The following is a 26,456-nucleotide window of genomic DNA, read 5'->3' as shown; positions in this document are numbered from 1 at the left end:
TAACGTATAACTGGAGAGAACGTCTCCCAGTAGTTGACACCTAATTGTTGCCCACAGCCTTTTGCAACTAATCTTGATTTAAACTTATCGATATTTCCGCTGGCGTCTCGCTTAATTCGATAAACCCATTTTGAACCAATGGCTTTTTGTCCCTTCGGTAAATCAACTAACAACCATGTATTATTGGCTATAAGAGCATCATATTCCAACTGCATGGATTTTCGCCATTCAACTGCATGTTGACCACTCAATGCTTCCGTTGGACTTTGAGGCGTTTCCTCATCTTCCGTATAGTTTACATTTAAAAGTTGAAACTGCTTCTTTGGCCTGCCTGGTTGACCTGTTCGAATATGTTTTGGTCTACCACGCCCACGTTTTGGTAACTCACCTTGTTCTGAACTTGTTGCGCTCTGCTCTGCTTCAGAATCACTTGCTGTGGCAAACTCATCCTCCTCATCGTCGAAGTCGCTTCTCATTTCACGCTTGCCTACATTTTCAGTTGCTGACTGCTCGTTTTCTGCAGACTTAAGACGAATGATGTTTGTCGCGAAATCACTATTGCATTGTGATGAACTATTTTCTGAAGTGATGCTCGTATTAAACTCGCCTTCAATGAATTTAACGTCGCGCCTTGCTACTATAATACGCCGCTGTTGATCATATAAACGATATGCTTTTGCTGTATTGGAGTAACCCACAAAAATATACTCCTTGCCTTTCGCATCGAATTTGCCTTTGTTTGTTTTGTCTAGTGCAAATGCACGTGACCCGAAAATACGAAGATGCTTTACTGATGGTTTACGCTGCTTCCACACCTCAAATGGAGTACGAGAATTCAATGCCTTCGTTGGGCATCTATTTCGTAAATACACTGCGGTTTGTACCGCTTCAGCCCACAAAAATTGACCAAGATTTGCGCGAATTAATAAGCTTTTGGCCATTTCGACTATGGTTCGGTTAGCTCGCTCCGCAACACCATTTTGCTGGGGTGTATACGGGACGGTCAACTCCCTCTTTATACCACAACTTTTCAAAAAATTATCGAATTCATTGTTTATATATTCTTTGCCATTATCACTTCGTATGGCTTTTATCTTACAGTCCATTTGGCATTCAACATAACTTTTAAAATTTCTAAATTTTTCAAAAACTTCACTTTTGGCCTTCATAAAGTATACAAATGTCTTTCTAGAAAAATCGTCTATAAATGTAACAAAAAATCGATTACCACCTAGCGATTTAACATTCATAGGCCCACACACATCTGTATGCACAAGTTCAAGTACTTTCTTCGTTGAACGCTCAGTCTTTTGTACAAACGGTAATGCACAAATTTTCGCTTTATTGCACGTATCGCAATTCACTTGTTTTGGTATACCCTTTAATTTCATACCATGGACTAACTCTTTTTCACTGAGTTCACGTAAATTTTTAAAATTCAAGTGTCCGTATCTGTTGTGCCACATTGTAACTTGCGAGTTAGTTAACATATTCACAACACCAACAACTCTTTTTTCAATATATAAATATAAGTCATTTATTCGTTTTGCTTTTAACACTAATTGTTTTTCTTTATTTTTCACTAAAGCCGTTTCTTTTTCGAACATAGTGTAATTTCCGAACTGCGCTGCTTTACTCACTGACACAAAATTCATGCGTAGCGCTGGTACATATAAAACGTTTTGTAGTTCTATTTTGCCTTTTTCACTTTGCAATAACACAGTACCTATACCGTATGACTCAACATATTGATCAGCTGCTAACATTATTTTTGCTTCTTTCTTTTTAAACGAAATAAACAAACTTTTATTACAACACATATGAGAGGTAGCGCCACTGTCGATGCACCAAATATTTTTCTTCTGCTTTTCATCAATGCTTCCAAGAATTAAGCAGTTTGATGATTCTTCATATTCACTTTGATTATTGCTTACTTTGTTTAAACTTCGGCATTCACTTGCCCGATGACCCGATCGTTGACAATTGAAGCATTTGCCCTTAAATTTGAATTTCTTTTGCTTCTTCACTTCTTTCGTCGCATCGCTTTGCCAATCGTGTGTTCTAACGCTGCTTAGTTGCTTTTGTGCTGCATACGTGCTTTTGTTTGCGCATGCATACACTGCTTGCATGTCCTCTCTTTCATTTCGTTCTTGCCTACGCGTACCTTCTTCTAGAATTTTTGCTTTGACTGTGTCAAAAGTTGGCAATTCGTCGCGCGTCTCAATTGCTACAACAAAAGTTTCCCACGAGCTAGGAAGACTTGACAACAACATTATGGCTTTCAAATCGTCCGCTATTTGTATGTTCAATTCCGTTAGTTTGTCGACCGTTTCGACGAACAACTGTAGATATTGAATCACGCTATCATATTGCTGCATATTCAAACGCAACAATTTTTGATATAACTGCACTTTTCTAATTGGTCCAACTGGCATATGAATTTGCTTCAATTTCTGCCATGCTTCTGATGCCGTTTTGCATGATTTTATATGCAATAACTGCGTCGGTTTCACATTAAGGAACAAGCATGCCAACGCTTTTTGGTCTGCTGTATTCCATTTTTGCACTTCTTGAGGCGTTGCCTCCTCTGGTTTTTCATCACTAATCACGTACCACAAATCTGTGGTAATTAGCACACTGCGCACAGATACCGACCAGACGTCGTAATTGTCTTCTGCAAGTTTTTCTATTTGCAGAGACAAACTCATTTTAAAAACGTATTTAAAAAACCGCGCACACACGAAATTGAGAAATTCACTTCAGTCAATATTTCACTTGAGTTAGTATTTTTCTTTACATAACTCGCAACTGTCCCGCTATAACAAATGGTGCCCTATGCGTTTTGTCCTGGGCCCATAACTATTGTTGGCAGATAACCACTGTAGTAGAGAACCACTGTTATAAGGAAACGCAGTGTTGATGGTTCAAAGGTTTAATAAGAACTGAACAGAATTGAACGTACAATGTAATAAGTAACTTACAGTTACAGTTATGACGCTATGATACAGATAATGTCATTTAGAAGGTTGCAATATTGATGATATTAAGATTACAGTGATGATATTAAGATTACAACTTCAACATAGCCGATACCAAGTTGCGTAAAAATATGAACTATACATATTTATGCTAATTAACCGTTTTGAGGTTATTGGAGATGTCATATAGCCGTAACGACAGTGTATTTGGAAAAATTTCACAATCTTATATTAAGGCAGAGAATCGATATTTTAGTACACATGCACTAAGCAATCTATACCAAGTTGCGTAAAAATATGAACTATACATATTTATGCTAATTAAACGTTTTGAGGTTATTGGAGTTGTCATATAGCCGTAACGACAGTGTATTTGGAAAAATTTCACAATCTTATATTAAGGTGTAGAATCGATTTTGTAGTACATATGCACTAAGTAACCGATACCAAGTTTCGTAAAAATATGAACTATACATATTTATGCTAATTAACCGTTTTGAGGTTATTGGAGATGTCATATAGCCATAACGACAGTGTATTTGGAAAAATTTCACAATCTTATATTAAGGTGTAGAATCGATTTTTTAGTACGTATGCACTAAGTAACCGATACCAAGTTGCGTAAAAATATGAACTATACATATTTATGCTAATTAACCGTTTTGAGGTTATTGGAGATGTCATATAGCCGTAACGACGGTGTATTTGGAAAAATTTCACAATCTTATATTAAGGTGTAGAATCCATTTTTTAGTACACATGCACTAAGCAATCGATACCAAGTTGCGTAAAAATATGAACTATACATATTTATGCTAATTAGCTGTTTTGAGGTTATTGGAGATGTCATATAGCCGTTACGACAGCGTATTTGGAAAAATTTCACAATCTTATATTAAGGTGTAGAATCCATTTTTTAGTACATATACATTAAGCACTCAATACCAAGTTGCAGAAAAATATGAACTTTACAAATTTATACTAATTAGCTGTTTTGAGGTTATTGGAGATGTCTTATAGCCGTAACGACAGCGTATTTGGAAAAATTTCACAATCTTATATTAAGGCGGAGAATCGATATTTTAGTACACATGCACTAAGCAATCGATACCAAGTTGCGTGAAAATATGAACTATACATATTTATGCTAATTAGCCTTTTTGAAGTTATTGGAGTTGTCAAATAACCATAACGATAGTGTATTTGGAAAAATTTCACAATCTTATAAAGGGTGATTTTTTAAGAGCTTGATAACTTTTTTAAAAAAAAAAAACGCATAAAATTTGCAAAATCTCATCGGTTCTTTATTTGAAACGTTAGATTGGTTCATGACATTTACTTTTTGAAGATAATTTCATTTAAATGTTGACCGCGGCTGCGTCTTAGGTGGTCCATTCGGAAAGTCCAATTTTGGGCAACTTTTTCGAGCATTTCGGCCGGAATAGCCCGAATTTCTTCGGAAATGTTGTCTTCCAAAGCTGGAATAGTTGCTGGCTTATTTCTGTAGACTTTAGACTTGACGTAGCCCCACAAAAAATAGTCTAAAGGCGTTAAATCGCATGATCTTGGTGGCCAACTTACGGGTCCATTTCTTGAGATGAATTGTTGTCCGAAGTTTTCCCTCAAAATGGCCATAGAATCGCGAGCTGTGTGGCATGTAGCGCCATCTTGTTGAAACCACATGTCAACCAAGTTCAGTTCTTCCATTTTTGGCAACAAAAAGTTTGTTAGCATCGAACGATAGCGATCGCCATTCACCGTAACGTTGCGTCCAACAGCATCTTTGAAAAAATACGGTCCAATGATTCCACCAGCGTACAAACCACACCAAACAGTGCATTTTTCGGGATGCATGGGCAGTTCTTGAACGGCTTCTGGTTGCTCTTCACCCCAAATGCGGCAATTTTGCTTATTTACGTAGCCATTCAACCAGAAATGAGCCTCATCGCTGAACAAAATTTGTCGATAAACACATTTCGAACCGAACACTGATTTTGGTAATAAAATTCAATGATTTGCAAGCGTTGTTTGTTAGTAAGTCTATTCATGATGAAATGTCAAAGCATACTGAGCATCTTTCTCTTTGACACCATGTCTGAAATCCCACGTGATCTGTCAAATACTAATGCATGAAAATCCTAACCTCAAAAAAATCACCCGTTATTAAGGTGTAGAATCCATTTTTTAGTACATATACATTAAGCACTCGATACCAAGTTGCAGAAAAATATGAACTTTACAAATTTATACTAATTAGCTGTTTTGAGGTTATTGGAGATGTCATATAGCCGTAACGACAGCGTATTTGGAAAAATTTCACAATCTTATATTAAGGTGTAGAATCGCTTTTTTAGTCCATATGCACTAAACAATCGATACCAAGTTGCGTAAAAATATGAACTATACATATTTATGCTTATTAACCCTTTTGAGGTTATTGGAGTTGTCATATAGCCATAACGACAGTGTATTGGGAAAAAATTCACAATCTTATATTAAGGCGTAGAATCGATTTTTTAGTACATATGCACTAAGCAATCCATACCAAGATGCGTAAAAATATGAACTATACATATATATGCAAATTAGCCGTTTTAAGGTTATTGGAGTTATCATATAGCCGTAACGACAGTGTATTTGGAAATATTTCACAATCTTATATTAAGGCGGAGAATCGATTTTGTAGTACATATACTTTAAGCACTCGATACCAAGTTGCGTAAAAATATGAACTATACATATTTATGCTTATTAACCCTTTTGAGGTTATTGGAGTTGTCATACAGCCATAACGACAGTGTATTTGGAAAAATTTCACAATCTTATATTAAGGTGTAGAATCGATTTTTTAGTACAGATGCACTAAGCAATCCATACCAAGATGCGTAAAAATATGAACTATACATATATATGCAAATTAGCCGTTTTAAGGTTATTGGAGTTATCATATAGCCGTAACGACAGTGTATTTGGAAATATTTCACAATCTTATATTAAGGCGGAGAATCGATTTTGTAGTACATATACTTTAAGCAATCGATACCAAGTTGCGTGAAAATATGAACTATACATATTTATGCTAATTAGCCTTTTTGAAGTTATTGGAGTTGTCAAATAACCATAATGACAGTGAATTTGGAAAAATTTCACAATATTATATTAAGGTGTAGAATCGATTTTTTAGTACAGATGCACTAAGCAATCTATACCAAGATGCGTAAAAATATGAACTATACATATATATGCAAATTAGCCGTTTTAAGGTTATTGGAGTTATCATATAGCCGTAACGACAGTGTATTTGGAAAAATTTCACAATCTTATATTAAGGCGGAGAATCGATTTTTTAGTACATATACATTAAGCACTCGATACCAAGTTGCAGAAAAATATGAACTTTACAAATTTATACTAATTAGCTGTTTTGAGGTTATTGGAGTTGTCATATAGCCATAACGACAGTGTATTTGGAAAAATTTCACAATCTTATATTAAGGTGTAGAATCGATTTTGTAGTACATATGCACTAAGCAATCGATACCAAGTTGCGTAAAAATATTAACTATACAAATTTATACTAATTAGCTGTTTTGAGGTTATTGGAGTTCCCATATAGCCATAACGACAGTGTATTTGGAAAAATTTCACAATCTTATATTAAGGTGTAGAATCGATTTTTTAGTACGTATGCACTAAGCAATCTATACCAAGTTGCGTAAACATATCAACTATGCATATATATGCTAATTAGCCGTTTTAAGGTTATTGGAGTTATCATATACCCGTAACGACAGTGTATTTGGAAAAATTTCACAATCTTATATTAAGGCGGAGAATCGATATTTTACTACACATGCACTAAGCAATCTATACCAAGTTGCGTAAAAATATGAACTATACATATTTATGCTAATTAACCGTTTTGAAGTTTTTAGAGATGTCATATAGCCGTAACGACAGTGTATTTGGAAAAATTACACAATCTTATATTAAGGTGTAGAATCCATTTTTTAGTACATATACATTAAGCAATCGATACCAAGTTGCGTAAAAATATGAACTATACATATTTATGCTAATTAACCGTTTTGAGATTATTGGAGTTGTCATATAGCCGTAACGACAGTGTATTTGGAAAAATTTCACAATCTTATATTAAGTTGTAGAATCCATTTTTTAGTACGTATACATTAAGCAATCGATACCAAGTTGCGTAAAAATACGAACTATACATATTTATGCTAATTAACCCTTTTGAGGTTATTGGAAATGTCATATAGCCGTAACGACAGTGTATTTGGAAAAATTTCACAATCTTATATTAAGGCGGAGAATCGATATTTTACTACACATGCACTAAGCAATCGATACCAAGTTGCGTGAAAATATGAACTATACATATTTATGCTAATTAGCCTTTTTGAAGTTATTGGAGTTGTCATATAGCCATAACGACAGTGTATTTGGAAAAATTTCACAATCTTATATTAAGGTGTAGAATCGATTTTGTAGTACATATGCACTAAGTAGCCGATACCAAGTTGCGTAAAAATATGAACTATACATATTTATGCTAATTAACCGTTTTGAGGTTATTGGAGATGTCATATAGCCGTAACGATAGTGTATTTGGAAAAATTTCACAATCTTATAATAAGGTGTAGAATCAATTTTTTGGTACAGATTCACTAAGAAATCTACACCAAGCTGCGTAAAAATATGAACTAGACATATTTGTGCTAATTAAACGTTTTGAGGTTATTGGAGTTGTCATATAGCCATAACGACAGTGTATTTGGATAAATTTCACAATTATATATTAAGGTGTAGAATCGATTTTTTAGTACATATGCACTAAGCAATCTATACCAAGTTGCGTAAAAATATGAACTATACATATTTATGCTTATTAACCGTTTTGAGGTTATTGGAGTTGTCATATAGCCATAACGACAGTGTATTTGGAAAAATTTCACAATCTTATATTAAGGTGTAGAATCGATTTTTTAGTACAGATGCACTAAGCAATCTATACCAAGTTGCGTAAAAATATGAACTATACATATTTATGCTAATTAACCGTTTTGAGGTTATTGGAGATGTCATATAGCCGTAACGATAGTGTATTTGGAAAAATTTCACAATCTTATAATAAGGTGTAGAATCAATTTTTTGGTACAGATTCACTAAGCAATCTATACCAAGTTGCGTAAAAATATGAACTATACATATTTATGCTAATTAGCCGTTTTGAAGTTATTGGAGTTGTCATACAACCATAACGACAGTGAATTTGGAAAAATTTCACAATCTTATATTAAGGTGTAGAATCGATTTTTTAGTACATATGCACTAAGCAATCGATACCAAGTTGCGTAAAAATATGAACTATACATATTTATGCTTATAAACCCTTTTGAGGTTATTGGAGTTGTCATATAGCCATAACGACAGTGTATTTGGAAAAATTTCACAATCTTATATTAAGGTGTAGAATCGATTTTTTAGTACAGATGCACTAAGCAATCTATACCAAGTTGCGTAAAAATATGAACTATACATATTTATGCTAATTAGCCGTTTTGAGGTTATTGGAGATGTCATATAGCCGTAACGACAGTGTATTTGGAAAAATTTCACAATCTTATATTAAGGTGTAGAATCGATATTTTATTACTACACAGGCACTAAGCAATCTATACCAAGTTGCGTAAAAATATGAACTATACATATTTATGCTAATTAGCCGTTTTGAAGTTATTGGAGTTGTCATACAACCATAACGACAGTGAATTTGGAAAAATTTCAGAATATTATATTAAGGTGTAGAATCGATTTTATAGTACATATGGAGTAAGAAATCGATACCAAGTTGCGTAAAAATATGAACTATACATATTTATGCTTATTAACCCTTTTGAGGTTATTGGAGTTGTCATATAGCCATAACGACAGTGTATTTGGAAAAATTTCACAATCTTATATTAAGTTGTAGAATCGATTTTTTAGTACGTATGCACTAAGTAACCGATCCCAAGTTGCGTAAAAATATGAACTATACATATTTATGCTTATTAGCCATTTTGAGGTTATTGGAGATGTCATATAGCCGTAACGACAGTGTATTTGGAAAAATTTCACAATCTTATATTAAGGTGTAGAATCGATATTTTATTACTACACAGGCACTAAGCAATCTATACCAAGTTGCGTAAAAATATGAACTATACATATTTATGCTAATTAACCGTTTTGAGGTTATTGGAGTTGTCATATAGCCATAACGACAGTGTATTTGGAAAAATTTCACAATCTTATATTAAGGTGTAGAATCGATTTTTTAGTACATATGCACTAAGCAATCGATACCAAGTTGCGTAAAAATATGAACTATACATATTTATGCTTATTAGCCGTTTTGAGGTTATTGGAGTTGTCATATAGCCATAACGACAGTGTATTTGGAAAAATTTCACAATCTTATATTAAGGTGTAGAATCGATTTTTTAGTACACATGCACTAAGCAATCGATACCAAGTTGCGTAAAAATATGAACTATACATATTTATGCTAATTAGCCGTTTTGAGGTTATTGGAGATGTCATATAGCCGTAACGACAGTGTATTTGGAAAAATTTCACAATCTTATATTAAGGTGTAGAATCGATATTTTATTACTACACAGGCACTAAGCAATCGATACCAAGTTGCGTAAAAATATGAACTATACATATTTATGCTAATTAGCCGTTTTGAGGTTATTGGAGTTATCATATAGCCATAACGACAGTGTATTTGGAAAAATTTCACAATCTTATATTAAGGTGTAGAATCGATTTTTTAGTACATATGCACTAAGCAATCGATACCAAGTTGCGTAAAAATATGAACTATACATATTTATGCTAATTAGCTGTTTTGAGGTTATTGGAGTTGTCATATAGCCATAACGACAGTGTATTTGGAAAAATTTCACAATCTTATATTAAGGTGTAGAATCGATTTTTTAGTACATATGCACTAAGCAATCTATACCAAGTTGCGTAAAAATATGAACTATACATATTTATGCTAATTAGCTGTTTTGAGGTTATTGGAGTTGTCATATAGCCATAACGACAGTGTATTTGGAAAAATTTCACAATCTTATATTAAGGTGTAGAATCGATTTTTTAGTACATATGCACTAAGTAATCGATACCAAGTTGCGTAAAAATATGAACTATACATATTTATGCTAATTAGCCGTTTTGAGGTTATTGGAGTTATCATATAGCCGTAACGACAGTGTATTTGGAAAAATTTCACAATCTTATATTAAGGTGTAGAATCGATTTTTTAGTACATATGCACTAAGCAATCTATACCAAGTTGCGTAAAAATATGAACTTTACAAATTTATACTAATTAGCTGTTTTGAGGTTATTGGAGATGTCATATAGCCATAACGACAGTGTATTTGGAAAAATTTCACAATCTTATATTAAGGTGTAGAATCCATTTTTTAGTACATATACATTAAGCACTCGATACCAAGTTGCGTAAAAATATGAACTATACATATTTATGCTAATTAACCGTTTTGAGGTTATTGGAGATGTCATATAGCCATAACGACAGTGTATTTGGAAAAATTTCACAATCTTATATTAAGGTGTAGAATCGATTTTTTAGTACATATGCACTAAGTAACCGATACCAAGTTGCGTAAAAATATGAACTATACATATTTATGCTAATTAGCTGTTTTGAGGTTATTGGAGTTGTCATATAGCCATAACGACAGTGTATTTGGAAAAATTTCACAATCTTATATTAAGGTGTAGAATCGATTTTTTAGTACATATGCACTAAGCAATCGATACCAAGTTGCGTAAAAATATGAACTATACATATTTATACTAATTAGCTGTTTTGAGGTTATTGGAGTTGTCATATAGCCATAACGACAGTGTATTTGGAAAAATTTCACAATCTTATATTAAGGTGTAGAATCGATTTTGTAGTACATATGCACTAAGCAATCGATACCAAGTTGCGTAAAAATATGAACTATACATATTTATGCTAATTAGCCGTTTTGAGGTTATTGGAGTTATCATATAGCCGTAACGACAGTGTATTTGGAAAAATTTCACAATCTTATATTAAGGTGTAGAATCGATTTTTTAGTACATATGCACTAAGCAATCTATACCAAGTTGCGTAAAAATATGAACTATACATATTTATGCTAATTAGCTGTTTTGAGGTTATTGGAGTTGTCATATAGCCATAACGACAGTGTATTTGGAAAAATTTCACAATCTTATATTAAGGTGTAGAATCGATTTTTTAGTACATATGCACTAAGCAATCGATACCAAGTTGCGTAAAAATATTAACTATACAAATTTATACTAATTAGCTGTTTTGAGGTTATTGGAGTTGTCATATAGCCATAACGACAGTGTATTTGGAAAAATTTCACAATCTTATATTAAGGTGTAGAATCGATTTTTTAGTACATATGCACTAAGCAATCTATACCAAGTTGCGTAAAAATATGAACTATACATATATATGCTAATTAGCCGTTTTAAGGTTTTTGGAGTTATCATATAGCCGTAACGACAGTGTATTTGGAAAAATTTCACAATCTTATATTAAGGCGGAGAATCGATATTTTAGTACACATGCACTAAGCAATCTATACCAAGTTGCGTAAAAATATGAACTATACATATTTATGCTAATTAACCGTTTTGAGGTTATTGGAGTTGTCATATAGCCATAACGACAGTGTATTTGGAAAAATTTCACAATCTTATATTAAGGTGTAGAATCGATTTTTTAGTACATATGCACTAAGCAATCTATACCAAGTTGCGTAAAAATATGAACTATACATATTTATGCTTATTAGCCGTTTTGAGGTTATTGGAGTTGTCATATAGCCGTAACGACAGTGTATTTGGAAAAATTTCACAATCTTATATTAAGGTGTAGAATCGATTTTTTAGTACATATGCACTAAGCAATCTATACCAAGTTGCGTAAAAATATGAACTATACAAATTTATACTAATTAGCTGTTTTGAGGTTATTGGAGTTGTCATATAGCCATAACGACAGTGTATTTGGAAAAATTTCACAATCTTATATTAAGGTGTAGAATCGATTTTTTAGTACATATGCACTAAGCAATCGATACCAAGTTGCGTAAAAATATGAACTATACATATTTATGCTAATTAACCGTTTTGAGGTTATTGGAGTTGTCATATAGCCATAACGACAGTGTATTTGGAAAAATTCACAATCTTATATTAAGGTGTAGAATCGATTTTTTAGTACATATGCACTAAGCAATCGATACCAAGTTGCGTAAAAATATGAACTATACATATTTATGCTAATTAACCGTTTTGAGGTTATTGGAGTTGTCATATAGCCATAACGACAGTGTATTTGGAAAAATTTCACAATCTTATATTAAGGTGTAGAATCGATTTTTTAGTACAGATGCACTAAGCAATCTATACCAAGTTGCGTAAAAATATGAACTATACATATTTATGATAATTAGCCGTTTTAAGGTTATTGGAGTTATAATATAGCCGTAACGACAGTGTATTTGGAAAAATTTCACAATCTTATATTAAGGCGGAGAATCGATATTTTAGTACACATGCACTAAGCAATCTATACCAAGTTGCGTAAAAATATGAACTATACATATTTATGCTAATTAACCGTTTTGAGGTTATTGGAGTTGTCATATAGCCGTAACGACAGTGTATTTGGAAAAATTTCACAATCTTATATTAAGGAGTAGAATCGATTTTTTAAGTACATATACATTAAGCAATCGATACCAAGTTGCGTAAAAATATGAACTATACATATTTATGCTAATTAGCTGTTTTGAGGTTATTGGAGTTGTCATATAGCCATAACGACAGTGTATTTGGAAAAATTTCACAATCTTATATTAAGGTGTAGAATCGATTTTTTAGTACATATGCACTAAGCAATCTATACCAAGTTGCGTAAAAATATGAACTATACATATTTATGCTAATTAGCTGTTTTGAGGTTATTGGAGTTATCATATAGCCATAACGACAGTGTATTTGGAAAAATTTCACAATCTTATATTAAGGTGTAGAATCGATTTTTTAGTACATATGCACTAAGCAATCTATACCAAGTTGCGTAAAAATATGAACTATACATATTTATGCTAATTAACCGTTTTGAGGTTATTGGAGTTGTCATATAGCCGTAACGACAGTGTATTTGGAAAAATTTCACAATCTTATATTAAGGCGTAGAATCGATTTTTTAGTACATATGCACTAAGCAATCTATACCAAGTTGCGTAAAAATATGAACTATACATATTTATGCTAATTAAACGTTTTGAGGTTATTGGAGATGTCATATAGCCGTAACGACAGTGTATTTGGAAAAATTTCACAATCTTATATTAAGGTGTAGAATCGATTTTTTAGTACATATGCACTAAGCAATCTATACCAAGTTGCGTAAAAATATGAACTATACATATTTATGCTAATTAACCGTTTTGAGGTTATTGGAGATGTCATATAGCCGTAACGACAGTGTATTTGGAAAAATTTCACAATCTTATATTAAGGTGTAGAATCGATTTTTTAGTACATATGCACTAAGCAATCGATACCAAGTTGCGTAAAAATATGAACTATACATATTTATACTAATTAGCTGTTTTGAGGTTATTGGAGTTGTCATATAGCCATAACGACAGTGTATTTGGAAAAATTTCACAATCTTATATTAAGGTGTAGAATCGATTTTTTAGTACATATTCACTAAGCAATCTATACCAAGTTGCGTAAAAATATCAATTATACAGGGTAGGCCATTTAAAGTTGACCCATTTGTTTCTAAAAAAAAAGAACAAAAGAAAACAATGTTTTTTGTTCATTTCAAAAATAATTTATTTTGGTCCAAGGGGATTTGTTTCAGCTAATATTTAAAAATTAGATCGCGTAAATGGGCACCTTTAGCTTTGACAGCTAAATGCACTCTTTTTTCGACATTTTCCATGACTTTGGCCAATGTTTCGGATGATATGGCGGCTGTTTCACGTCGAATGTTGGCTTTCAGTTGAGCTAAGGTCTTTGGCTTATTAGCGTATACCTTGGATTTCAAATAACCCCACAAATAAAAGTCTGGTGGCGTCAAATCTGGTGATCTCGGTGGCCAATCAACATCACCATTTTTCGATATCAATTTTTTCGATGGCCCATTTGCCAAAATTAAGGCGTCGCGGATAATCAGCTGGGTTTAGTTTTTGTGCCATTTGAATTTTATATGGAAACATCTTCAAATCTTTATGAATTATGCGTCGGAGAGTGGTGCGAGAGATGTCTAATTCCTGAGAGCGGCGATAACTCGATGTCGATGGAGTCTCCTCAATACTGGCTCGTACAGCTTCGATATTTTCATCAGAACGTCTTGTGCGTTGTCTGGATGCATGACTGGCATTACTGAGTTTACCGGTGTTCACAAATTTTGCGTATAAAGACTTAATTGTGTTCTTAACTGGAGCACTTTTCACTTTATTTTTTTTGCGAAACGCACGTTGAGTTAACACAATTGAAAAGTTATTTTGAATATAAAGCTGAACAATTTCAGCGCGTTCTTTTGGAGTGTACTGTTCCATGGTATAAATTGTCTTCGAATGACGCTTCTAACGCGGTATGACATTAGCCGATTTGTCAGCGCTGTTAAAAGTTACAGCGTTGCCAGATGGGTCAACTTTAAATGGCCTACCCTGTACATATATATGCTAATTAGCCGTTTTAAGGTTTTTGGAGATATCATATACCCGTAACGACAGTGTATTTGGAAAAATTTCACAATCTTATATTAAGGCGGAGAATCGATATTTTAGTACACATGCACTAAGCAATCTATACCAAGTTGCGTAAAAATATGAACTATACATATTTATGCTAATTAACCGTTTTGAGGTTATTGGAGTTCCCATATAGCCATAACGACAGTGTATTTGGAAAAATTTCACAATCTTATATTAAGGTGTAGAATCGATTTTTTAGTACAGATGCACTAAGCAATCTATACCAAGTTGCGTAAAAATATGAACTATACATATATATGCTAATTAGCCGTTTTAAGGTTTTTGGAGTTATCATATAGCCGTAACGACAGTGTATTTGGAAAAATTTCACAATCTTATATTAAGGTGTAGAATCGATTTTTTAGTACATATGCACTAAGCAATCGATACCAAGTTGCGTAAAAATATGAACTATACATATTTATGCTAATTAGCTGTTTTGAGGTTATTGGAGTTGTCATATAGCCATAACGACAGTGTATTTGGAAAAATTTCACAATCTTATATTAAGGTGTAGAATCGATTTTTTAGTACATATGCACTAAGCAATCGATACCAAGTTGCGTAAAAATATGAACTATACATATTTATGCTAATTAACCGTTTTGAGGTTATTGGAGTTGTCATATAGCCATAACGACAGTGTATTTGGAAAAATTTCACAATCTTATATTAAGGTGTAGAATCCATTTTTTAGTACATATGCACTACGCATTAGATACCAAGTTGCGTAAAAATATGAACTATACATATTTATGCTAATGACCTGTTTTGAGGTTATTGGAGTTGTCATATAGCCATAACGACAGTGTATTTGGAAAAATTTCACAATCTTATATTAAGTTGTAGAATCGATTTTGTAGTACATATGCACTAAGCAATCTATACCAAGTTGCGAAAAAATATGAACTATACATATTTATGCTTATTAGCCGTTTTGAGGTTATTGGAGTTATCATATAGCCGTAACGACAGTGTATTTGGAAAAATTTCACAATCTTATATTAAGGCGGAGAATCGATATTTTAGTACACATGCACTAAGCAATCTATACCAAGCTGCGTAAAAATACGAACTATACATATTTATGCTAATTAACCGTTTTGAGGTTATTGGAGTTGTCATATAGCCATAAGGACAGTGTATTTGGAAAAATTTCACAATCTTATATTAAGTTGTAGATTCGATTTTGTAGTACATATACATTAAGCACTCGATACCAAGATGCGTAAAAATATGAACTATACATATTTATGATAATTAGCTGTTTTAAGGTTATTGGAGTTATAATATAGCCATAACGACAGTGTATTTGGATAAATTTCACAATTATATATTAAGGTGTAGAATCGATTTTTTAGTACATATGCACTAAGCAATCTATACCAAGTTGCGTAAAAATATGAACTATACATATTTATGCTAATTAGCTGTTTTGAGGTTATTGGAGTTCCCATATAGCCATAACGACAGTGTATTTGGAAAAATTTCACAATCTTATATTAAGGTGTAGAATCGATTTTTTAGTACATATGCACTAAGTAGCCGATACCAAGTTGCGTAAAAATATGAACTATACATATTTATGCTAATTAACCGTTTTGAGGTTATTGGAGATGTCATATAGCCGTAACGACAGTGTATTTGGAAAAATTTCACAATCTTATATTAAGGCGGAGAATCGATATTTTAGTACACATGCACTAAGCAATCTATACCAAGTTGCGTAAAAATATGAACTATACATATTTATGCTAATTAAACGTTTTGAGGTTATTGGAGTTGTCATATAGCCATAACGACAGTGTATTTGGAAAAATTTCACAATCTTATATTAAGGTGTAGAATCGATTTTTTAGTACATATGCACTAAGTAGCCGATACCAAGTTGCGTAAAAATATGAACTATACATATTTATGCTAATTAACCGTTTTGAGGTTATTGGAGATGTCATATAGCCGTAACGACAGTGTATTTGGAAAAATTTCACAATCTTATATTAAGGTGTAGAATCGATTTTTTAGTACATATGCATTAAGCACTCGATACCAAGTTGCGTAAAAATATGAACTATACATATTTATGCTAATTAGCTGTTTTGAGGTTATTGGAGATGTCATATAGCCATAACGACAGTGTATTTGGAAAAATTTCACAATCTTATATTAAGGTGTAGAATCGATTTTTTAGTACATATGCACTAAGCAATCGATACCAAGTTGCGTAAAAATATGAACTATACATATTTATGCTAATTAGCTGTTTTGAGGTTATTGGAGTTGTCATATAGCCATAACGACAGTGTATTTGGAAAAATTTCACAATCTTATATTAAGGTGTAGAATCGATTTTTTAGTACATATGCACTAAGCAATCTATACCAAGTTGCGTAAAAATATGAACTATACATATTTATGCTAATTAGCTGTTTTGAGGTTATTGGAGTTCCCATATAGCCATAACGACAGTGTATTTGGAAAAATTTCACAATCTTATATTAAGGTGTAGAATCGATTTTTTAGTACATATGCACTAAGCAATCTATACCAAGTTGCGTAAAAATATGAACTATACATATTTATGCTAATTAACCGTTTTGAGGTTATTGGAGTTGTCATATAGCCATAACGACAGTGTATTTGGAAAAATTTCACAATCTTATATTAAGGTGTAGAATCGATTTTTTAGTACATATGCACTAAGCAATCGATACCAAGTTGCGTAAAAATATGAACTATACATATTTATGCTAATTAACCGTTTTGAGGTTATTGGAGTTATCATATAGCCATAACGACAGTGTATTTGGAAAAAATTCACAATCTTATATTAAGGTGTAGAATCGATTTTTTAGTACATATGCACTAAGCAATCGATACCAAGTTGCGTAAAAATATGAACTATACATATTTATGCTAATTAACCGTTTTGAGGTTATTGGAGTTGTCATATAGCCATAACGACAGTGTATTTGGAAAAATTTCACAATCTTATATTAAGGCGGAGAATCGATATTTTAGTACACATGCACTAAGCAATCGATACCAAGTTGCGTGAAAATATGAACTATACATATTTATGCTAATTAGCCTTTTTGAAGTTATTGGAGTTGTCATATAGCCATAACGACAGTGTATTTGGAAAAATTTCACAATCTTATATTAAGGTGTAGAATCGATTTTTTAGTACAGATGCACTAAGCAATCTATACCAAGATGCGTAAAAATATGAACTATACATATATATGCAAATTAGCCGTTTTAAGGTTATTGGAGTTATCATATAGCCGTAACGACAGTGTATTTGGAAAAATTTCACAATCTTATATTAAGGCGGAGAATCGATATTTTAGTACACATGCACTAAGCAATCGATACCAAGTTGCGTGAAAATATGAACTATACATATTTATGCTAATTAGCCGTTTTGAGGTTATTGGAGTTGTCATATAGCCATAACGACAGTGTATTTGGAAAAATTTCACAATCTTATATTAAGGTGTAGAATCGATTTTTTAGTACATATGCACTAAGCAATCTATACCAAGTTGCGTAAAAATATGAACTATACATATTTATGCTAATTAACCGTTTTGAGGTTATTGGAGTTGTCATATAGCCGTAACGACAGTGTATTTGGAAAAATTTCACAATCTTATATTAAGGTGTAGAATCGATTTTTTAGTACATATGCACTAAGCAATCGATACCAAGTTGCGTAAAAATATGAACTATACATATTTATGCTAATTAACCGTTTTGAGGTTATTGGAGTTGTCATATAGCCATAACGACAGTGTATTTGGAAAAATTTCACAATCTTATATTAAGGTGTAGAATCGATTTTTTAGTACAGATGCACTAAGCAATCGATACCAAGTTGCGTAAAAATATGAACTATACATATTTATGCTAATTAACCGTTTTGAGGTTATTGGAGTTGTCATATAGCCATAACGACAGTGTATTTGGAAAAATTTCACAATCTTATATTAAGGCGGAGAATCGATATAACGGGTGATTTTTTTGAGGTTAGGATTTTCATGCATTAGTATTTGACAGATCACGTGGGATTTCAGACATGGTGTCAAAGAGAAAGATGCTCAGTATGCTTTGACATTTCATCATGAATAGACTTACTAACGAGCAACGCTTGCAAATCATTGAATTTTATTACCAAAATCAGTGTTCGGTTCGAAATGTGTTTCGCGCTTTACGTCCGATTTATGGTCTACATAATCGACCAAGTGAGCAAGGCTCATTTCTGGTTGAATGGCTACGTAAATAAGCAAAATTGCCGCATTTGGGGTGAAGAGCAACCAGAAGCCGTTCAAGAACTGCCCATGCATCCCGAAAAATGCACTGTTTGGTGTGGTTTGTACGCTGGTGGAATCATTGGACCGTATTTTTTCAAAGATGCTGTTGGACGCAACGTTACGGTGAATGGCGATCGCTATCGTTCGATGCTAACAAACTTTTTGTTGCCAAAAATGGAAGAACTGAACTTGGTTGACATGTGGTTTCAACAAGATGGCGCTACATGCCACACAGCTCGCGATTCTATGGCCATTTTGAGGGAAAACTTCGGACAACAATTCATCTCAAGAAATGGACCCGTAAGTTGGCCACCAAGATCATGCGATTTAACGCCTTTAGACTATTTTTTGTGGGGCTACGTCAAGTCTAAAGTCTACAGAAATAAGCCAGCAACTATTCCAGCTTTGGAAGACAACATTTCCGAAGAAATTCGGGCTATTCCGGCCGAAATGCTCGAAAAAGTTGCCCAAAATTGGACTTTCCGAATGGACCACCTAAGACGCAGCCGCGGTCAACATTTAAATGAAATTATCTTCAAAAAGTAAATGTCATGAACCAATCTAACGTTTCAAATAAAGAACCGATGAGATTTTGCAAATTTTATGCGTTTTTTTTTAAAAAAAAGTTATCAAGCTCTTAAAAAATCACCCTATATTAGTACACATGCACTAAGCAATCGATACCAAGTTGCGTGAAAATATGAACTATACATATTTATGCTAATTAGCCTTTTTGAAGTTATTGGAGTTGTCAAATAACCATAATGACAGTGAATTTGGAAAAATTTCACAATCTTATATTAAGGTGTAGAATCGATTTTTTAGTACAGATGCACTAAGCAATCTATACCAAGATGCGTAAAAATATGAACTATAATCAAACAATCTTATATTAAGGTGTAGAATCCATTTTTTAGTACATATACATTAAGCACTCGATACCAAGTTGCAGAAAAATATGAACTTTACAAATTTATACTAATTAGCTGTTTTGAGGTTATTGGAGATGTCATATAGCCGTAACGACAGTGTATTTGGAAAAATTTCACAATCTTATATTAAGGCGGAGAATCGATATTTTAGTACACATGCACTAAGCAATCGATACCAAGTTGCGTGAAAATATGCAATATACATATATGTATATGCTAATTAGCCGTTTTAAGGTTTTTGGAGTTGTCATATAGCCATAACGACAGTGTATTTGGAAAAATTTCACAATCTTATATTAAGGTGTAGAATCGATTTTGTAGTACATATGCACTAAGCAATCGATACCAAGTTGCGTAAAAATATTAACTATACAAATTTATACTAATTAGCTGTTTTGAGGTTATTGGAGTTCCCATATAGCCATAACGACAGTGTATTTGGAAAAATTTCACAATCTTATATTAAGGTGTAGAATCGATTTTTTAGTACATATGCACTAAGCAATCTATACCAAGTTGCGTAAAAATATGAACTATACATATTTATGCTAATTAACCGTTTTGAGGTTATTGGAGTTGTCATATAGCCATAACGACAGTGTATTTGGAAAAATTTCACAATCTTATATTAAGGTGTAGAATCGATTTTTTAGTACATATGCACTAAGCAATCTATACCAAGCTGCGTAAAAATATGAACTATACATATTTATGCTAATTAACCGTTTTGAGGTTATTGGAGTTGTCATATAGCCATAACGACAGTGTATTTGGAAAAATTTCACAATCTTATATTAAGGTGTAGAATCGATTTTTTAGTACATATGCACTAAGCAATCTATACCAAGCTGCGTAAAAATATGAACTATACATATTTATGCTAATTAACCGTTTTGAGGTTATTGGAGTTGTCATATAGCCATAACGACAGTGTATTTGGAAAAATTTCACAATCTTATATTAAGGCGGAGAATCGATATTTTAGTACACATGCACTAAGCAATCGATACCAAGTTGCGTAAAAATATGAACTATACATATTTATGCTAATTAGCCTTTTTGAAGTTATTGGAGTTGTCATATAGCCATAACGACAGTGTATTTGGAAAAATTTCACAATCTTATATTAAGGTGTAGAATCGATTTTTTAGTACAGATGCACTAAGCAATCTATACCAAGATGCGTAAAAATATGAACTGTAATCAAACAATCTTATATTAAGGTGTAGAATCCATTTTTTAGTACATATACATTAAGCACTCGATACCAAGTTGCAGAAAAATATGAACTTTACAAATTTATACTAATTAGCTGTTTTGAGGTTATTGGAGATGTCATATAGCCGTAACGACAGTGTATTTGGAAAAATTTCACAATCTTATATTAAGGCGGAGAATCGATATTTTAGTACACATGCACTAAGCAATCGATACCAAGTTGCGTGAAAATATGAACTATACATATATATGCTAATTAGCCGTTTTAAGGTTTTTGGAGTTGTCATATAGCCATAACGACAGTGTATTTGGAAAAATTTCACAATCTTATATTAAGGTGTAGAATCGATTTTTTAGTACATATGCACTAAGCAATCGATACCAAGTTGCGTAAAAATATGAACTATACAAATTTATACTAATTAGCTGTTTTGAGGTTATTGGAGTTCCCATATAGCCATAACGACAGTGTATTTGGAAAAATTTCACAATCTTATATTAAGGTGTAGAATCGATTTTTTAGTACATATGCACTAAGCAATCGATACCAAGTTGCGTAAAAATATGAACTATACATATTTATGCTAATTAACCCTTTTGAGGTTATTGGAGTTGTCATATAGCCATAACGACAGTGTATTTGGAAAAATTTCACAATCTTATATTAAGGTGTAGAATCGATTTTTTAGTACAGATGCACTAAGCAATCCATACCAAGATGCGTAAAAATATGAACTATACATATTTATGATAATTAACCGTTTTGAGGTTATTGGAGTTGTCATATAGCCATAACGACAGTGTATTTGGAAAAATTTCACAATCTTATATTAAGGTGTAGAATCGATTTTTTAGTACATATGCACTAAGCAATCTATACCAAGCTGCGTAAAAATACGAACTATACATATTTATGCTAATTAACCGTTTTGAGGTTATTGGAGTTGTCATATAGCCATAACGACAGTGTATTTGGAAAAATTTCACAATCTTATATTAAGGTGTAGAATCGATTTTGTAGTACATATGCACTAAGCAATCGATACCAAGTTGCGTAAAAATATTAACTATACAAATTTATACTAATTAGCTGTTTTGAGGTTATTGGAGTTCCCATATAGCCATAACGACAGTGTATTTGGAAAAATTTCACAATCTTATATTAAGGTGTAGAATCGATTTTTTAGTACAGATGCACTAAGCAATCTATACCAAGTTGCGTAAAAATATCAACTATACATATATATGCTAATTAGCCGTTTTAAGGTTTTTGGAGTTATCATATACCCGTAACGACAGTGTATTTGGAAAAATTTCACAATCTTATATTAAGGCGGAGAATCGATATTTTAGTACACATGCACTAAGCAATCGATACCAAGTTGCGTGAAAATATGCAATATACATATATGTATATGCTAATTAGCCGTTTTAAGGTTTTTGGAGTTGTCATATAGCCATAACGACAGTGTATTTGGAAAAATTTCACAATCTTATATTAAGGTGTAGAATCGATTTTTTAGCCCATATGCACTAAGCAATCTATACCAAGCTGCGTAAAAATACGAACTATACATATTTATGCTAATTAACCGTTTTGAGGTTATTGGAGTTGTCATATAGCCATAACGACAGTGTATTTGGAAAAATTTCACAATCTTATATTAAGGTGTAGAATCGATTTTGTAGTACATATGCACTAAGCAATCGATACCAAGTTGCGTAAAAATATGAACTATACATATTTATGCTAATTAGCCGTTTTGAGGTTATTGGAGTTGTCATATAGCCATAACGACAGTGTATTTGGAAAAATTTCACAATCTTATATTAAGGTGTAGAATCGATTTTTTAGTACAGATGCACTAAGCAATCTATACCAAGCTGCGTAAAAATATGAACTATACATATTTATGCTAATTAACCGTTTTGAAGTTTTTAGAGATGTCATATAGCCGTAACGACAGTGTATTTGGAAAAATTACACAATCTTATATTAAGGTGTAGAATCCATTTTTTAGTACATATACATTAAGCAATCGATACCAAGTTGTCATATAGCCATAACGACAGTGTATTTGGAAAAATTTCACAATCTTATATTAAGGTGTAGAATCGATTTTGTAGTACATATGCACTAAGTAGCCGATACCAAGTTGCGTAAAAATATGAACTATACATATTTATGCTAATTAACCGTTTTGAGGTTATTGGAGATGTCATATAGCCGTAACGATAGTGTATTTGGAAAAATTTCACAATCTTATAATAAGGTGTAGAATCAATTTTTTGGTACAGATTCACTAAGCAATCTATACCAAGCTGCGTAAAAATATGAACTAGACATATTTATGCTAATTAACAGTTTTGAGGTTATTGGAATTGTCATAGAGCCATAACAACAGTGCGTTTGGAAAAATTTCACAATCTTATATTAAGGTGTAGAATCGATTTTTTAGTACATATGCACTAAGCAATCTATACCAAGTTGCGTAAAAATATCAACTATGCATATATATGCTAATTAGCCGTTTTAAGGTTTTTGGAGTTATCATATACCCGTAACGACAGTGTATTTGGAAAAATTTCACAATCTTATATTAAGGCGGAGAATCGATATTTTACTACACATGCACTAAGCAATCGATACCAAGTTGCGTGAAAATATGCAATATACATATATGTATATGCTAATTAGCCGTTTTAAGGTTTTTGGAGTTGTCATATAGCCATAACGACAGTGTATTTGGAAAAATTTCACAATCTTATAATAAGGTGTAGAATCGATTTTTTAGTTCATATGCACTAAGTAGTCGATACCAAGTTGCGTAAAAATATGAACTATACATATTTATGCTAATAAGCCGTTTTGAGGTTATTGGAGTTGTCATATAGCCATAACGACAGTGTATTTGGAAAAATTTCACAATCTTATATTAAGGTGTAGAATCGATTTTTTGGTACATATGCACTAAGCAATCTATACCAAGTTGCGTAAAAATATCAACTATGCATATATATGCTAATTAGCCGTTTTAAGGTTTTTGGAGTTATCATATACCCGTAACGACAGTGTATTTGGAAAAATTTCACAATCTTATATTAAGGCGGAGAATCGATATTTTACTACACATGCACTAAGCAATCGATACCAAGTTGCGTGAAAATATGCAATATACATATATGTAAAGGGTGATTTTTTAAGAGCTTGATAACTTTTTTAAAAAAAAAAACGCATAAAATTTGCAAAATCTCATCGGTTCTTTATTTGAAACGTTAGATTGGTTCATGACATTTACTTTTTGAAGATAATTTCATTTAAATGTTGACCGCGGCTGCGTCTTAGGTGGTCCATTCGGAAAGTCCAATTTTGGGCAACTTTATCGAACATTTCGGCCGGAATAGCCCGAATTTCTTCGGAAATGTTGTCTTCCAAAGCTGGAATAGTTGCTGGCTTATTTCTGTAGACTTTAGACTTGACGTAGCCCCACAAAAAATAGTCTAAAGGCGTTAAATCGCATGATCTTGGTGGCCAACTTACGGGTCCATTTCTTGAGATGAATTGTTGTCCGAAGTTTTCCCTCAAAATGGCCATAGAATCGCGAGCTGTGTGGCATGTAGCGCCATCTTGTTGAAACCACATGTCAACCAAGTTCAGTTCTTCCATTTTTGGCAACAAAAAGTTTGTTAGCATCGAACGATAGCGATCGCCATTCACCGTAACGTTGCGTCCAACAGCATCTTTGAAAAAATACGGTCCAATGATTCCACCAGCGTACAAACCACACCAAACAGTGCATTTTTCGGGATGCATGGGCAGTTCTTGAACGGCTTCTGGTTGCTCTTCACCCCAAATGCGGCAATTTTGCTTATTTACGTAGCCATTCAACCAGAAATGAGCCTCATCGCTGAACAAAATTTGTCGATAAAAAAGCGGATTTTCACATTTCGAACCGAACACTGATTTTGGTAATAAAATTCAATGATTTGCAAGCGTTGCTCGTTAGTAAGTCTATTCATGATGAAATGTCAAAGCATACTGAGCATCTTTCTCTTTGACACCATGTCTGAAATCCCACGTTATCTGTCAAATACTAATGCATGAAAATCCTAACCTCAAAAAAATCACCCGTTATATGCTAATTAGCCGTTTTAAGGTTTTTGGAGTTGTCATATAGCCATAACGACAGTGTATTTGGAAAAATTTCACAATCTTATAATAAGGTGTAGAATCGATTTTTTAGTTCATATGCACTAAGCAATCTATACCAAGCTGCGTAAAAATACGAACTATACATATTTATGCTAATTAACCGTTTTGAGGTTATTGGAGTTGTCATATAACCATAATGACAGTGAATTTGGAAAAATTTCACAATCTTATATTAAGGTGTAGAATCGATTTTGTAGTACATATGCACTAAGAAATCGATACCAAGTTGCGTAAAAATATGAACTATACATATTTCTGCTTATTAGCCGTTTTGAGGTTATTGGAGTTGTCATATAGCCATAACGACAGTGTATTTGGAAAAATTTCACAATCTTATATTAAGGTGTAGAATCGATTTTTTAGTACAGATGCACTAAGCAATCTATACCAAGCTGCGTAAAAATATGAACTATACATACTTTTCTAATTAACCGTTTTGAAGTTTTTAGAGATGTCATATAGCCGTAACGACAGTGTATTTGGAAAAATTACACAATCTTATATTAAGGTGTAGAATCCATTTTTTAGTACATATACATTAAGCAATCGATACCAAGTTGTCATATAGCCGTAACGACAGTGTATTTGGAAAAATTTCACAATCTTATATTAAGGTGTAGAATCGATTTTGTAGTACGTATGCACTAAGTAGCCGATACCAAGTTGCGTAAAAATATGAACTATACATATTTATGCTAATTAACCGTTTTGAGGTTATTGGAGATGTCATATAGCCGTAAAGATAGTGTATTTGGAAAAACTTCACAATCTTATAATAAGGTGTAGAATCAATTTTTTGGTACAGATTCACTAAGCAATCTATACCAAGCTGCGTAAAAATATGAACTAGACATATTTATGCTAATTAACAGTTTTGAGGTTATTGGAGTTGTCATATAGCCATA

The 26,456-nt window shown here is 32.6% G+C and overlaps 1 protein-coding gene across 2 annotated transcripts in view; it reads left to right on the top strand.

Moving 5' to 3' along the window:
• LOC125779143 (uncharacterized) overlaps nt 1-26,456 on the top strand; it is a 252,983-nt gene that overhangs the window by 82,072 nt on the left and 144,455 nt on the right. The window lies entirely within an intron of this gene.

Source organism: Bactrocera dorsalis, chromosome 6 (assembly GCF_023373825.1).
Source record: "Bactrocera dorsalis isolate Fly_Bdor chromosome 6, ASM2337382v1, whole genome shotgun sequence".
NCBI lineage: Eukaryota > Metazoa > Arthropoda > Insecta > Diptera > Tephritidae > Bactrocera > Bactrocera dorsalis.
This window is presented reverse-complemented; position numbering and strand designations above follow the sequence as displayed.